Source organism: Balaenoptera physalus, assembly GCF_965194825.1.
Source record: "Balaenoptera physalus genome assembly, chromosome: 8".
NCBI lineage: Eukaryota > Metazoa > Chordata > Mammalia > Artiodactyla > Balaenopteridae > Balaenoptera > Balaenoptera physalus.
In genome coordinates, this window is record NC_138887.1 from 49631465 (window position 1) to 49649495 (window position 18031).

The window sequence follows — 18031 nt, forward strand, 5'->3', positions numbered from 1 at the left end:
CGTGTTTCAGATCCGAGGCCTGCTTTCCCTCAGAGAAAGATCTTCCATTTTATTTTTTGTCTCAGGCTGGCTGCTGGAGCAGAGCAATGACCCGCCCTGTAAGGTTGCGTTGGGTTTTGCCGAATAGCCCGCGTGCTTGTCGGACTTCTCACTCTATGGGTCTCATAAGATTCTCGAGTGGAAGAAAAGCGCAGCTCCATTTGGGCCAGCCCTGATCACGGTTCAGCATAAGCTTCTGGGCAGGTGGAATTCACATCTGGCTGCACAAAGCACTTGAACAATCTCCTGACCCAGCTTTCCTCCAAAGTCCTGAAGTCAGGATGATGCCATGCAATGTAATAATCGCCTGATTAAACGTACCAAAGGTGGAAGTGAATTGCTAATGTAAACACTGGCCTTGGGGACTAGGCGCCCTTACACACCGAGGCTCACAGCCATCCGCTCCCTTTTTACATGGGCTCCACACACAGCCTTGAGCGTTTTTCTCTCATGCCGGAGGCCTTACATGCTGCAAGGGTGAGGAGGTCCCAGGTGCTGCATTTGACTGGCATTTCCTTTGCTTGTTAAAGTAATTGCAATATTGGCTGATGACAAAGCCAGCAGTGCAGCAAGACAAAGCAATTCGAATAAAGAATTAAATAGTATTGTCTACCCCTTAAAAAATGAGCCTAAGATCCGTAATAACCTGCTTTTTCCCCATAATATACAATATAGAAAGCTCAAAAGAGCTTCTTGCATTTACAGATATACTGTCTATCCTCCAGTCCTTTTTTCCCCCCCCCCCCCCCACTTCACTATGATGAATGAAGGAAGACATTTTGCAGTCTTATGAATTGGGGCATTCCTTGTAGTTTTTCTTATCTTACAAAACCTGCCTCAGAGGGGCAATGTCACTGGCTCTGAACATGGGTTAAAAAAAGAACGTGTATCCATTCAGTGTGGATCTAAAAAGTGTCCTAAATATTCTGCACCCTATAGATAAGTGGTAATACTGGTAATTCATGAAACATAGTGTAGGGATGGAAAAATCATTTTTCCTCTACCCTTTTGAGTTTTTAGCTGAGATGCCCCTCCCCCCAGTAAATCAAAGATTAACAAGAGAAAAAACCATGTTATTAACATGTATGCCTCAAGTATACATGTGAGATATCCACAGTAAAATGAATAACTCCTTAAGGTGTCTTAGAATTCGGACTTAAATATCATCTTAGGGAAAGCGGCGAGGTAATGTAGCCCTCTTAGGGGAGAAAAAATAATTTTTAGGAAGGATGAATGGGCCCATAGTGAAATAGTTTGTGACAAAGTTGTCTGGGTGTGATATAGACTTTAAGTCCCTGTGTTAAGAGTCAGTCTATCCTGGTTGATGAAACCTGGGGCAGGTGATCTAAATTAATCACTTCTCAGGCACCATCATGTTATGTATTTAACAGAAGATTTAGCTAGATAAGATAGTTCCAAAATTACAGTCATTCTTACCCCACCTTCCTAAGTTAAGCTATATACCATCTATACTATGATTTACTTAATGTTTTTCTTTAAACCAATTTACCTTATTTCTAACATAATTAATTTAAGAAGTTGATATCACCATGGAAGTAGAAAGCCAGTATCATTTGCTGTAGAGGTAAGTGTAAATATAAATTCAACAAAATTCTCAGCCTCAAGTCTTCGAGGGTGGTTTCTTCCCAGAGGATTCCTTCCTACATATATATTTGCCATAGAACAGTGGCTTTCAAACTCTTTTAATCATAACCCACAGGAATAAATATAGTTTATATCATTACCTGATACGTATACACACACACACACACACACACACACAGGAAATGAGCATTTTTATTCAAACTATTTAACAACAACATTGAGCACTGACAGATCAAACTCTGCCTCGATGCTTTAACAGTATCCTAGAGGCCGCCAGCATTGCCCTGGTAGATGCTGAGGAGAGCTCCAGAGGGTGAGGAAACAATGTTGGGTGTAGGGAGGGGACTTGGACACTAGTTATTTGTTCAGCGGTAACAGCTTTTAGAGACATATCAATATGTATTAGTTGAATATCAACGAATTATGTTAACTGAAACAAAGCTTCAAGAAAAAATCGTCTTCCTACTCTTCCCTCTCTCCTCCCTTTAAAAAAGAAAAAAACTGTAGGAGCAACCCAAAATTTGGGATTTTTTTTCTCCCTCCCACCTTTGTGGAGCAGAAAGTTCTTATTTCTAATTACACTGTAGAACAAGTCTAGAATCTAGGTAGATTTCCTGTGCATTGCTCTGCATACCTAAATTAACTCCCAGTCTACATTTGGAAGAATGCTGCTGGAATTTTTCACAGTTTTCTTCCAGATATAAGCTATCTCCTGGTCCCCACTTTCTAGGACCTGGCATTTTTCAATTGACCATTCATTCATTCAGTCAACAAGTCTTGAAAGCTCAGGTAATCATACTGAAACCACAATGCCCCCCCCCGCCCCCCGCTCCCCTGCACCAGTGCAAGCCCTTAGCCCTTTGAGGGCAAAAGGCCAGGGCTTTTAATCCCCCACAATGCTAAGGGATACACTTAGTAAGACTTTACTAAATATGTTTATGAATGAATGTAATAGAAGCAGTTCCAGAGAATACTTAATAGTACAGGAGAAGAAACTAGGCCCAGACATAACAGGTGACTGGAATGGAAAAAGGGACCAATTTTGAGTGTCTCCATCAGCAAGCTATTTGTTGAAATAATTGTGAAACGGCTTCATTTTGGCTTTAGGAAGCAGAGAACAGAAGTTCTGGAGAAGCCACAAAACAGAGAAAGATCAAAGTTTAACATCCACCTCTGCTCCAAAGTGTATTAACTGAGAGTATAGCCAACCAGGAATTAGATACAAGCTCAGTGAACATATTTCATTTAGGACAGTAGCTTCATTTGTATGTCTAGGAGACCATGCATAATCCCTATCATAATAAAACCCTGGTAGTTTACTAAATTATACTAAAAAAAATAAATTCCTTAAATACCAACAATAACTGTTTTCAAAAACCAGAGAAAGTTTTAGAAATTTAATTGTAATATAACTGGGACCCAGATATAAGGCATTATATATTGAAACAGGTAAAACAGGTGACTGTACATGTGTAGGCCTTTTAAGAGTTACAAATAATGTTTGTAACCAACACTGTCAAGTAGTAAAGATAGACTGTCAGATTGCTTATATTTCTCCAGCAAGAGTTGATAGCATTACTGTTCCTCATATTCACGTAGGTCTTTCATGGATTGTTCATGTACTTCAGAAGATTTATTGATAATTCACAATTTTTAAATGAATAAAGTTTATGATTTTAACCCAGTAACATTTATTGTTAATTCATAGAACATAATTAATAGCTATTGGCAGTTAATGGGACATAGTATAAACACCTATTCAACATTTAAATCAATTTATGTAAGTAAAGGAATATTATGAGGCTCATTGTTGCCACAGAACAAAAGATATTTTGTCAGTGTAGAAGTTGAGACATAGATAAATTAATTTTCTTAAGACTATGGTAAAATTAGTGATTAAATATCTTTAAATATAGAGCACAAATGCCTGGTGTGTTTGCAGTTGTAACTTTCCAAAGCATGCCGATTCCATATGCTCAATTTATTATGTTTTTTGTTAGTAAAGGAATCTCGCATTGGATTTTTGTTTAAAGAGTATAGGCACTGGAATCCAACACTTGGATTTAAATTTTCGTCTGCTAATAAAAGTGCAGCCTTGTACAAGTGACTTTATCCCCTCTGAATCTCATTCCTTCATCTATAAAATGGCAAAGATGATAATATTACCATCTCATTCCTTGTCAAGAATCAAATGAGATTAAAAGTTCTTAGGATAGCGGGGAGACCTTCAAGATGGCAGAGGGGTAAGAGGTGGAGATCACCTTCCTCCCCACAAATACATCAGAAGTACATCTACATGTGGAACAACTCCTACAGAACACCTACTGAACGCTGGCAGAAGACCTCAGACTTCCCAAAAGGCAAGAAACTCCCCACGTACATGGGGCAAAAGAAAAAAGAAAAAACAGAGACAAAAGAATAGGAACGGGACCTGCACCTCGGGGAGGGAGCTGTGAAGGAGGAAAAGTTTCCACACACTAGGAAGCCCCTTCACTGGTGGAGACAGGGGGGTGGTGGGGGAGGAAGCTTCAGAGCCACAGAGGAGAGCACAGCAACATGGGGTGCAGAGGGCAAAGCAGAGAGATGCCCGCACAGAGGATCACTGCTGACCAGCACTCACCAGCCTGAGAGACTTGTCTGCTCATCTGCCGGGGCAGGTGGGGGCTGGGAGCTGAGGTTCGGGCTTCGGAGGTTAGATTCCAAGGAGAGGACTGGGGTTGGCTGTGTGAACACAGCCTGAAGGGGGCTAGTGTGCCACAGTTACCAAGAGGGAGTCTGGGAAAAGGTCTGGACCTGCCTAAGAGGCAAGAGACCATTGTTTCGGGGTGCGTGAGGAGAGGGGATTCAGAGCACCACCTAAACGAGCTCCAGAGACGGGCATGAGCTGCGGCCATCAGCGCGGACACCAGAGACAGGAATGAAACTCTAAGGCTGCTGCTACAGCCACAAAGAAGCCTGTGGGCAAGCACAGGTCACTCTCCACAACTCCCCTCCTGGGAGCCTGTGCAGCCCGCCACTGCCAGGGTCCCGAGATCCAGGGACAACTTCCCCGGGAAAACACATGGCACGCCTCACACTGGTGCAATGTCACGCCGGCCTCTGGCACCACAGGCTCGCCCCGCATTCCGTACCCTTCCCTGCCTCAGGCCTGAGTGAGCCAGAACCCCCGAATCAGCTGCTCCTTTAACCCCGTCCTGTCTGGGCGGGAACAGACACCCTCAGGTGACCTAAATGCAGAGGCGGGGCCAAATCCAAAGCTGAACCCCAGGAGCTGTGCGAACAAAGAAGAGAAAGGGAAATCTCTCCCAGCAGACTCAGGAACAGCAGATTAAATCTCCACCATCAACTTGATGTAGCCTGCATCTATAGAATACCTGAATAGACAATGAATCATCCCAAAATTGAGGCGGTGGACTTGGGAAGCAACTGTAGACTTGGGGTTTGCTGTATGCGACTGCCTGGTTTCTGGTTTTATGTTTATCTTAGTTTGGTAATTAGAGTTTATTATCATTGGGAGATTTGTTTATTGATTTGGTTGATCTCTCTTTTTTTTTATATATAGATATATATATATTTTTTTCCTTTTTCTCTTTTGGTGACTGCGTATGTGTATGCTTCTTTGTGTGATTTTGTCTGTATAGCTTTGCTTTTACCATTTGTCCTAGGGTTCTGTCTGTGTTTTTTTTTTTTTTTTTTAGTATAGTTTTTAGCGCTTCTTATCATTGGTGGATTTGTTTTTTGGTCTAGTTGCTCTCCTCTTTCTTGCTTTTTTCTTTTTTTTTATTACTTTTTAATTTTTAAAATGTTTAATAATTTTTAAAATTTTTATTTAATAATTTTATTTCTTTTTATTTTCTTTCTTTCTTTCCTTCCTTCCTTCCTCCCTCCCTCCCTCCGTCCATCCCTCTCTCTCCCTCTCTCTCTCTCTCTTTCTTTCTTTCTTTCTTTCTTTTTCCTCCCTTTTCTTCTGACCCGTGTGGCTAACAGGGTCTTGGTGCTCTGGCTGGGTGTCAGACCTGTGCCTCTGAGGTGGGAGAGCCGAGTTCAGGACACTGGTCCACCAGAGACCTCCCAGCTCCACCTAATATTAAATGGCAAAAGCTCTCTCAGATATCTCCATCTTAACGCTAAGACCCAGCTCCACTCAACAACCAGCAAGCTACACTGCTGGACACCCTATGACAACCAAATAGCAAGACAGCAACACAACCCCACCTATTAGCAGAGAGGCTGCGTAAAATCATAATAAGATTGTAGACACCCAAAAACACACCACCGCACGTGGTCCTGCCCACCAGAAAGACAAGATCCAGCCTCATCCACCAGAACACAGGCACTAGTCCCCTCCACCAGGAAGCGTACACAAACCACTGAACCAAACTTAGACACTGGGAACACACACCAAAAACAACAGGAACTACGAACCTGCAGCCTGCAAAAAGGAGACCCCAAACACAGTAAGTTAAGCAAAATAAGACGACAGAGAAGCACACAGCAGATGAAGGAGCAAGGTAAAAACCCACCAGACCAAACAAATGAAGAGGAAATAGGCAGTCTACCTGAAAAAGAATTCAGAGTAATGATGGTAAAGATAATCCAAAATCTTGGAAATAAAATGGAGAAAATACAAGAAACGTTGAACAAGGACCTAGAAGAACTAAAGAGCAAACAAACAGTGATGAAAAACACAATAAATGAAATTAAAAATTCTCTAGAAGGGATCAATAGCAGAATAACTGAGGCAGAAGAACGGATAAGTGACCTGGAAGATAAAATAGTGGAAATAACTACTGCAGAGCAGAATAAAGAAAAAAGAATGAAAAGAATTGAGGACAGTCTCAGAAACCTCTGGGACAACATTAAACACACCAACATTCGAATTATAGGGGTCCCAGAAGAAGAAGAGAAAAAGAAAGGTACAGAAAATATTTGAAGAGAATATAATTGAAAACTTCCCTGATATGGGAAAGGAAATAGTCAATCAAGTCCAGGAAGTACAGAGAGTCCCATACAGGATAAATCCAAGGAGAAACACGCCAAGACACATATTAATCAAACTATCAAAAATACAAAGAAAAAATATTAAAAGCAGCAAGGGAAAAACAACAAATAACATACAAGGGAATCACCATAAGGTTAAAAGCTGATATTTCAGCAGAAGTACTGCAAGCCACAAGGGAGTGGCAGGACATACTTAAAGTGAGGAAAGGGAAAAACCTACATCCAGGATTACTCTACCCAGCAAGGATCTCATTCAGATTTGATGGAGAAATTAAAACCTTTACAGACAAGCAAAAGCTAAGAGAATTCAGCACCACCAAACCAGCTTTACAACAAATGCTAAAGGAACTTTTCTAGGCAGGAAACACAAGAGAAGGAAAAGACCTACAATAACAAACCCAAAACAATTAAGAAAATGGTAATAGGAACATACATATCGATAATTACCTTAAATGTAAATGGATTAAATGCTCCCACAAAAAGACACAGACTGGCTGAAAGGGTACAAAAACAAGACATGTATATATGCTGTCTACAAGAGACCCACTTCAGACCTAGCGACACATACAGACTGAAAGTGAGGGGATGGAAAAAGATATTCCATGCAAATGGAAATGAAAAGAAAGCTGGAGTAGCAATTCTCATATCAGAAAAAACAGACTTTAAAATAAAGACTATTACAAGAGACAAAGAAGGACACTACATAATGATCAAGGGATCAACCCAAGAAGAAGATATAACAATTTTAAATATTTATGTATCCAACATAGGAGCACCTCAATACATAAGGCAAATGTTAAGAGCCATAAAAGGGGAAATCGACAGTAACACAATCGTAGTAGGGGACTTGAAGACCCCACTTTCACCAATGGACAGATCATCCAAAATGAAAATAAATAAGGAAACACAAGCTTTAAATGGTCCATTAAACAAGATGGATTTAATTGATATTTATAGGACATTCCACCCAAAAACAACAGAATACAATTTCTTCTCAAGTGCTCATGGAACATTCTCCAGGATAGATCATAACTTGCGTCACATTTCAAGCCTTGGTAAATTTAAGAAATTTGAAATCATATCAAGTATCTTTTCCAACCACAACACTATGAGACTAGATATCAATTACAGGAAAAAATCTGTAAAAAATACAAACACATGGAAGCTAAACAATACACCACTTAATAACCAAGAGATCACTGAAGAAATCAAAGAGGAAATCAAAAAATACCTAGAAACAAATGACAATGAAAATACGACAACGCAAAACCTATGGGATGCAGCAAAAGCAGTTCCAAGAGGGAAGTTTATAGCAATACAATCCTACCTCAAGAAACAAGAAACATCTCAAATAAACAACCTAACTTTATACCTAAAGCAATTAGAGAAAGAAAAACAAAAAACCCCAAAGTTAGCAGAAGGAAAGAAACCATAAAGATCAGATCAGAAATAACTGAAAAAAAATGAAGGAAATGATAGCAAAGATCAATAAAACTAAAAGCTGGTTCTTTGAGAAGATAAACAAAATTGATAAACCATTAGCCAGACTCATCAAGAAAAAGAGAGAGAAGACTCAAATCAATAGAATTAGAAATGAAAAAGGAGAAGTAACAACTGACACTGCAGAAATATAACGGATCATGAAAGATTACTACAAGGAACTTTATGCCAATAAAATGGACAACCTGGAAGAAATGGAAAAATTCTTAGAAGAGCACAACCTTCTGAGACTGAACCAGGAATAAATCCAAGATATAAACAGACCAATCACAAGCACTGAAATTGAGACTGTGATTTAAAATCTTCCAACAAACAGAAGCCCAGGACCAGATGGCTTCACAGGTGAATTCTATCAAACATTTAGAGAAGAGCTAACAGCTATCCTTCTCAAACTCTTCCAAAATATTGCAGAGGGAAGAACATTCCCAAACTCATTCTGTGAGGCCACCATCACCCTGATACAAAAACCAGACAAAGATGTCACAAAGAAAGAAAACCACAGGCCAATATCACTGATGAACATAAATGCAAAAATCCTTAACAAAATACTAGCAAACAGAATCCAACAGCACATTAAAAGGATCATACACCATGATCAAGTGGGGTTAATCCCAGGAATGCAAGGATTCTTCAATATTCGCAAATCAATCAATGTGATAAACCATATTAACAAATTGAAGGATAAAAACCATATGATCATCTCAAAAGATGCAGAAAAAGCTTTCAACAAAATTTAACACCCATTTATAATAAAAACCCTCCAGAAAGTAGGCATAGAGGGAACTTTCCTCAACATAATAAAGGCAATATATGACAAACCCACAGCCAACATCATTTTCAATGGTGAAACACTGAAACCATTTCCTCTAAAATCAGGAACAAGACAAGGTTTTCCACTCTCACCACTATTATTCAACACAGTTTTGGAAGTTTTAGCCACAGCAATCAGAGAAGAAAAGAAATAAAAGGAACCTAAATCAGAAAGGAAGAAGTAAAGCTGTCACTGTTTGCAGATGACAGGATACTATACATAGAGAATCCTAAAGATGCTATCTGAAAACTACTAGAGCTAATCAATGAATTTGGCAAAGTAGCAGGATACAAAATTAATGCACAGAAATCTCTAGCATTCCTACACACTAATGATGAAAAATCTGAAAGAGAAATTAAGGAAACACTCCCATTTACCATCGCAACAAAAAGAATAAAATACCTAGGAATTAACCTGCATAAGGAGACAAAAGGCCTGTATGCAGAAAATTATAAGACACTGGTAAAAGAAATTAAATAGACGAAGAGATATACCATGTTCTTGGATTGGAAGAATCAACATTGTGAAAATGACTCTACTACCCAAAGCAATCTACAGATTCAATACAATCCCTATCAAACTACCAATGGCATTTTTCACAGAACTAGAACAAAAGATTTCACAATTTGTATAGAAACACAAAAGACCCCAAATAGCCAAAGCAGTCTTTAGAAAGAAAAACGGAGCTGGAGGAAACACTCTCCCTGACTTCAGACTATACTACAAAGCTACAGTAATCAAGACAGTATGGTACTGGCACAAAAACAGAAATATAGATCAATGGAACAGGATAGAAAGCCCAGAGATAAACCCATGCACATATGATCACCTTATTTTGATAAAGGAGGCAAGATTATATAATGGAGAAAAGACAGCCTCTTCAATAAGTGGTGCTGGGAAAACTGGACAGCTACATGTAAAAGAATGAAATTAGAACACTCCCTAACACCATACACAAAAATAAACTCAAAATGGATTAAAGACCTAAATGTAAGTCCAGACACTATAAAACTCTTAGAGGAAAACATAGGCAGAACACTCTATGACATAAATCACAGCAAGATCCTTTTTGACCCACCTCCTAGAGAAATGAAAATAAAAACAAAAAAAAACACATGGGACCTATTGAAACTTAAAAGCTTTTGCACAGCTAAGGAAACCATAAACAAGACGAAAAGACAACCCTCAGAATGGGAGAAGATATTTACAAATGAAGCAACTGACTAAGGATTAATCTCTAAAATTTACAAGCAGCTCATGCAGCTCAATATCAAAAAAACAAACAACCCCATCCAAAAACGGGCAGAAGACCTAAATAGACATTTCTTCAAAGAAGATATACAGATCACCAACAAACACATGAAAGGATGCTCAACATCACTAATCATTAGAGGAATGCAAATCAAAACTACAATGAGGTATCACCTCACACTGTTTAGAATGGCCATCATCAAAAAATCTACAAACAATAAATGCTGGAGAGGGTGTGGAGAAAAGGGAACCCTCTTGCACTGTTGGTGGGAATGTAAATTGATACAGCCACTATGGAGAACAGTATGGAGGTTCCTCAAAAAACTAAAAATAGAAGTACCATAGGACCCAGCAATCCGAGTACTGGGCATATACCCTAAGAAAACCATAATTCAAAAAGTGTCATGTACCACAATGTTCACTGTAGCTCTATTTACAGTAGCCAGGACATGGAACCAACCTAAGTGTCCATCGACAGATGAATGGATAAAGAAGATGTGGCACATAGATACAATGGAATATTACTCAGCCATAAAAAGAAACGAAATTGAGTTATTTGTAGTGAGGTGGATGGACCTAGAGTCTCATACGGAGTGAAGTAAGTCAGAAAGAGAAAAACAGATACCGTATGCTAACACATATATATGGAATCTAAAAAAAAAAAAAAAAGGTTCTGAAGAACCTAGGGTGAGGACAGGAATAAAGATGCAGACGTAGAGAATGGACTTGAGGACACAGGGAGGGGGAAGGGTATGCTGGGACAAAGTGAGAGATTGGCATGGACATATATACACTACCAAATGTAAAATAGATAGCTAGTGGGAAGCAGCCACATAGCACAGGGAGATCAGCTCAGGGCTTTGTGATCAGCTAGAGGGGTGGGATAGGGAGGGTGGGAGGGAGATGCAAGAGGGAGGAGATATGGGGATATATGTATATGTATAGCTTATTCACTTTGTTATACAGCAGAAACTAACACACCACTGTAAAGCAATTATAGTGCAATAAGAATTTTAAAAGAAAAAAAGAAAAAATTTCTTAGGATAGTGTCTGGCATGTGGTAAACTCTCATCAAATGCCACCTATGATTTTTATCATTATTATTAATATTATTGCTAAGATACATTAGTTGCAACAAGCCAAACCAGAGGTATATAAATAACTAAAAATTCTGTTTTAACCTACCTCTATTCCAAACATTAAATTTACTACTAATAACTGATTGGCAAGTACTTTCTCACTTTTATCTGGCTTACACAAATTTATAATGTGTTTTATAATTTGTTAATGTAAAATTTGGTACACACACACACACATACTTGAACATACAGATGTATTTATGCAAAGTTGCTTTTTTTAACCGTAACATATAATGGCCATATCTCCAGGTCAAAAAATATAAATCAAAATCACTATTTTTGTAGAATTTACTACTCTATGGTATGGATATATTTTATTCATAAAATTATCCCTATTAATAGTCACTCAAGTTTGTACTGTTTTCACCCTACCATAAATAATTTGCAATAAACTTACTTGTACTGCTACTTGCAAATATATTCTTTTATGTTAGCATTTTTATTTTAGTGGAAGGATTTCCAACAGTGGGATTACTGACACTAAATGCACGCATATTTGAAATTTTAATACATACAGTAAGATTACTGTACAAAAAAGTAATTTTATTTCACATATTTCCCTGGTAAGTATGAGGGCTCATTTCCCTATAATTTCACCAGCACTGATTATTCCTGACCTTGTAAATTATTGCAGATCTGATGGGTGAAGAGTGTATTTATCTGACTGCTAGCTTGAGCCTCTTTGCATTTGCTTAGTGGCATGCGATTTTTACTGCAGCAAATTGCTCACTCCTACCCTTGCCTCTAATTTCCTGTAGTATTATTTGCCTTTCTCTTATCAATCAAGGAGCTCAATGTATATGATAATATTAAGCCTTTGTTTGTCATTTGTATGGCTAAAATATTTTTTCCAATCTATTCTCTTTGGTATTTTTCCATGTATTCTGTATAATATACCCTGAACCCTATTTCATAAAGATAATATCAACCTAAATGAATGCTTTTCAGAGTTCATTAAAATATCATTATATACAGGAATAAGGTACCTTTTGTACTGTCGAGGTAGAATTGTTTTCTCCACTAGAATAGGACTAGATTATTGTCTCCCCACCCACACCCTACTCCTCCATACTCCACCCCTCCCCTGTCCCTCTACACCCATAATCCTAAATGCCTGGCAGAGTGCTTGGACCATGGTAAGCATTCAGTACATATTCATTGAGTCAATGAATTTTAGAGTTTCAGTACATGATCTATACAAATAAAATTACCCTGTCACAGCACAATTGCTGGAATAATTTTTTCTTATCAAATTTGGAAGACATTTGGAACGGTCTGAAATAAAACATAGACTATCAAATTCACCAGCAGTGAGGGTAGAGGCATGTATACCTGAGGGAGCACCCCACATATTATAAAGAGTCATTCTCCCTAGCAGCTGCAGGCATTGATTTTTAATGATGGTTGTAGATTCTCTCAAATATCCTGAGGGCAGGTAGTAATAATATTATTCAGATCTATTTCCTTATTTAATTGATAACAATTTTCACAAGGACCTGAATCATATGTAATAAAATAGTGAAATTTAAATTTAAAAATGAAAAGGGGAAAACAAATATGACCACCAACAGTGTCAACAGATTATGTTTCATCTGAGTTTTAATTCTGACTCCAAGCTTTCTAGCGCAAGAGCAAATAAAGAAACACGATTGGCTCTATACTTCTCATTATCAGAAAGTTGAAAAATGCCAATTTCTCAGAGAAAGCAAAGCTCTTCCTAACTCCAAAAACTAATAGCTATTTTGTAAATGTCACTTGCATATTAGGTCTGTAATTTGTCATTTCAGGCATTTTAAATGTTTGGAAAAATTAATTATATTAAATTTAAGAATATGGTTTGAAATATTTAAAGAATTTAAATTAATTTCCTATATGAGATTTTTAGAAAAATTTCATATGTTTATTTTGAGATTAATAGAGCATGAATCAAATATCAGGTAAAAGTAATTTTCTTATTTTATTCAAATACTTCTAGAGTTAAAAATTGACCAAGAAGATTTGAAAACTGGATATGAAGCCATGAGAAAAAAAAATTGTGAGTTTAATTAATTCAATGTTAATTAAAATTCCAAAAATCTATAAATTTATTGTTCCAAACTGTCCAAAAGGCTCCCTTGGACATTTAAAACACTCATACTAACACTCTTAAGATAACTAAATGAATCGACTCAAAACCAGATATCTAAGAATTTCTCTCAATGCCGAAGATTTTAGTTTTTAGGTTTTAGTTTCAGTCCTTCTTTCTAATATCAGAGCAATTATATACTGAGGCTACTCTGTTTTGTGATAACACCAAATCCTGAGTCTAAGTACATTAGCCAAACAGGGCTCAGGAGAACAAATGGCCATTTTATCTAAGAGTGAATTCAAAGTTTAAAGATATGGTATAAACCAAGTTCTTGGATTGGAAGACTTAATATTGTTAAAACGGCCATACTACCCAAGGCACTCTATAGATTCAGTGCAATCCCTATCAAAATACCAAGGGCATTTTTCACAGAACTAGAACAAATAATTTTAAAATTTGTATGGAAACACAAAAGACATCAATAGCCAAAATAATCTTGAGAAGGAAGAACAGAGCTGGAGGAATCACACTCCCTGACTTCAGACCATACTACAAAGCTACAGTCATCAAAACAGTATGGTGCTGGCACAAGAACAGACACATAGATCAATGGAACAGGATAGAGAGCCCAGAAATAAACCTATGCACATATGGTCAATTAATCTATGACAAAGTAGGCAAGAATATGCACGGGAGAAAAGACAGTCTCTTCAATAAGTGGTGCTGGGAAAACAGGACAGCTAATGTGAAAGAATGAAAGTAGAACATTCTCTAACACCATGTACGAATATAAACTCAAAATGGATTAAAGACGTAAATGTAAGACCAGACACTGTAAAACTCCTAGAAGAAGACAAAGGCAGAACACTCTTTGACATAAATCGCAGCACTATTTTTTTAATCCATCTCCTAAAGTAAAGGAAATAAAAGCAAAAATAAACAAATAAGACCTAAATAAACTTAAAAGCTTTTGCACAGCAAAGGAAACCACCAACAACATGAAAAGACAACCTACTGAATGGGAGAAAATATTTGCAAATTATATGACTGATAAAGGTTTAATATCCAACATATATAAACAGCACACACAACTCAATATCAAAAAAACAAACCGATTAAAAAATGGGCAGAAGACCTGAATAGACATTTTTCCAAAGAGGAAATGTAGATGGCCAACAGGTACATGAAAAAATGCTCAACATGGTTAATCATCAGGGAAATGCATATTAAAACCACAATGAGGGCTTCCCTGGTGGCACAGTGGTTAAGAATCCGCCTGCCAATGCAGGGGACACGGGTTCGAGCCCTGGTCCGGGAAGACCCCACATGCTTCAGAGCAACTAAGCCCGTGTGCCACAACTACTTAGCCTGCGCCCTAGAGCCCGCGAGCCACAACTACTGAGCCTGCATGCCACAACTACTGAAGCCCGCGCACCTAGGGCCCATGCTCTGCAGCAAGAGAAGCCACCTCAATGAGAAGCCCGCGCACCGCAACAAAGAGTAGCCCCCGCTCGCCGCAGCTAGACAAAGCCCGCGCAGCAGCAACGAAGACCCAATGCAGCCAAAAATAAATAAACTTATTAAAAAAAAAAAAAAAAAACCACAATGAGATATCACCTCACATCTGTTAGAATGGCTGTCATCAAAAAGAACACAAATAACAACTGTTGGCAAGGATGTGGAGAAAAGGAAACCTTCGTACACTGTTGGTGTGAATGTAAATTGGTGCAGCCACTGTGGAAAACAGTATGGAGGCTTCTCAAAAAAACCAAAAATAGAGCTACCATATAACCCAGCAATTCTACTCCTGGGTATATATCCGAAAAAAAAAAAAATTAATTCAAAAAGATGTTCACAGCAGCATTATTTACAATTGCCAAGATATAGAAGCAATCTAAGTGTCCATCAACAGATGTATGGATAAAGAAGAAGTGGAATACTGCTCAGCCATAAAACATAGTGAAATTTTGCCATCCTGCAGCAATATGGATGGACTTGGAAGGCATTATGGTAAGTGAAATAAGTCAGACAGAGAAAGACAAATACTGTATGATATCACTTACGTGTTGAATCTAAAAGATAAAACAAACTAGTGAAAGTAACAAAAAGAAACAGGCTCACAGATATACAAAATAAACTATACCAGTGGGGAGAGGGAAGGGGGAGGGGCGAGATAGGGGTAGGGGGATAAAAGGTGCAAACTATTAGGCATAAAACAAGCTATAAGAATACATTGTCACATATATACAATGGAATATTACTCGGCCATAAAAAGGAACGAAACTGAGTTGTTTGTAGTGAGGTGGATGGACCTAGAGACTGTCATACAGAGTGAAGTAAGTCAGAAAGAGAAAAACAAATACCATATGCTAACACATATATATGGAATTAAAAAACAAAAACAAAAAAAAGTCATGAAGAACCTAGGGGCCAGATGGGAATAAAGATGCAGACCTACTAGAGAATGGACTTGAGGATATGGGGAGGGGGAAGGGTAAACTGGGACAAAGTGAGAGAGTGGCATGGACATATATACACTACCAAATGTAAAATAGGTAGCTAGTGGGAAGCAGCCGCATAGCACAGGGAGATAAGCTTGGTGCTTTGTGACCACCTAGAGGGGTGGGATAGGGAGGGTGGGAGGGAGGGAGATGCAAGAGGGAAGAGATATGGGGACATATGTATATGTATAACTGATTCACTTTGTTATAAAGCAGAAACTAACACACCATTGTAAAGCAATTATACTCCAATAAAGATTAAAAAAAAAAAAAAAAGAATATACTGTACAAGGGGAATATAGCAAATATTTTATAACTATAAATGGTATATAAACTTTAAAATTGTGAATCTCTATGTTGTACACCTGTAATTTATGTAATATTATACATCAACTATACTTCAATAAAAAAATAAAGATATGGTATAAAGAAGAGGGGAGGGATGTGGAATCCAGCACATGTTTTAAATTGTTCAGGGCTGCTTTCTTGTTGGTCAAGCCACCACTCTTCCTGCTTACCCAGATTCTTGTGGAGGTATAATAATGCAAATTGATGAAGAAGATCAATAATGGAGTTCATGCAGCTTGGCTGATAGCCATTCTAGAGTGAGTGAGGTCAAGTAGGATGAGCACTGTGTGCTTTGGAACCTGGCAAACAAGTGTTCCCATCTTAGCTCCCAGGCAAGATACTTAACCGCTCTGAGTTTCCTCATCTTTATGTAAAATCTCCATAATAATTCCTACCATATAGGATTTTAGGAAGGTTACATGAGGTAATCTACATGGTAGGTATTTAATAATTAATTTGGATTTGTTTCCTCTCTGGTTCACAGTGCTTTTATTATCTTTCATGAAAATTAAGTCTTCATTTTGCTAGGCTCCTAGTTCTAACATGTAGTGAACAACCTAAGGAGTGAAAGGTGCTTTCCATGAGCAAATAATAGCTTCTGGGGTCATCAGTGGCCCTTTTGGGTCTCAGAATCTGTATTTAATTTCTTACAGCAATTTGCTGTGAAACTGACAGAAAGCAATTTAATTAAAATTTAATGGGGAAGAAAGCCTCCAACTTACCTCCAAAAGAATCTGAACTCCAAAGTTTACTAACTTCTCTACCTAAAAGATTGAATGAGGAGTTTGCCCAACAAAAGGAAAGGGCATAAGGGAGACGTGAGGGACTCTTTGGTAGATATAAGATGATGTGGAAGATGAGTCTGGGGAGAGGTGGGGCGAAGAGGGTAGCAAAGCTGAAACCTGCAGGGAACACACTGTCTGGCTTCCCTCCAAAGGGGCTGTGCTCCCTCAGCATGGAAGATGCATGGGCTTGGGGTGCTTCTCTATCCCTACGTCACCAGAGAAGATGATGAGCTTCTAGACAGGACAAAGGGAATACTGGGGGGGGGGGGGGGAGGGGAAAGAACAAAGCAAAAGGGTTGAGAGGAATTCATGTAGAAAAGAATATAAACAGCAAACGTGATGAGAAAGAAAAACATCATAATTATGCTGTTCAATGAGCTCTTCCTATAAAGATTTTTTCCCAAGCATGATAAGTGGCTTGAGAAAACTTAGATTAAGAGTGTGATCATGGAGCAGGTAACACCTGCCAAGGGGTAGAGACATGGTGGTATTATATGCAAGGACAGCTGTAGGTGTGCTATCTTTCTGTAGCACTTGTCTGCAATGTGCCAGGAAGCCTTCTTGCTAAGTTCTGCCAAATCCACCCCCTGACAGATCATGTGATGTGAATGACATCACCACATGAAGAATAGGAAGCATCTCTCCGGACACTGACATCTGGGGCAGGAAGCAAAATATGAGCACAACACAATTGGGCAAGCTGCAACAGTGAGCCAAATATAATAGCAATGATCATTTCCCACAGAGATAAATGCAACGTCCTCAACAAATAAATAGAGCAAGCGGGTTGCTTTGCTCTCTGTCAGTCAAGCCAAACATGGAATGCTCTTTAAGAAAGGACATCAACAACTGGACGAGAAGGTGGGCCAGGATGGAAGAACTGAGGAACAGTTGTAAGCACTGAGGATGATTTGGGAAAAGGTCCTGTAACAGCCTTCAGATACTTTCAGACGCATTAGACGGAGAGGGATTAGGTTTACTTT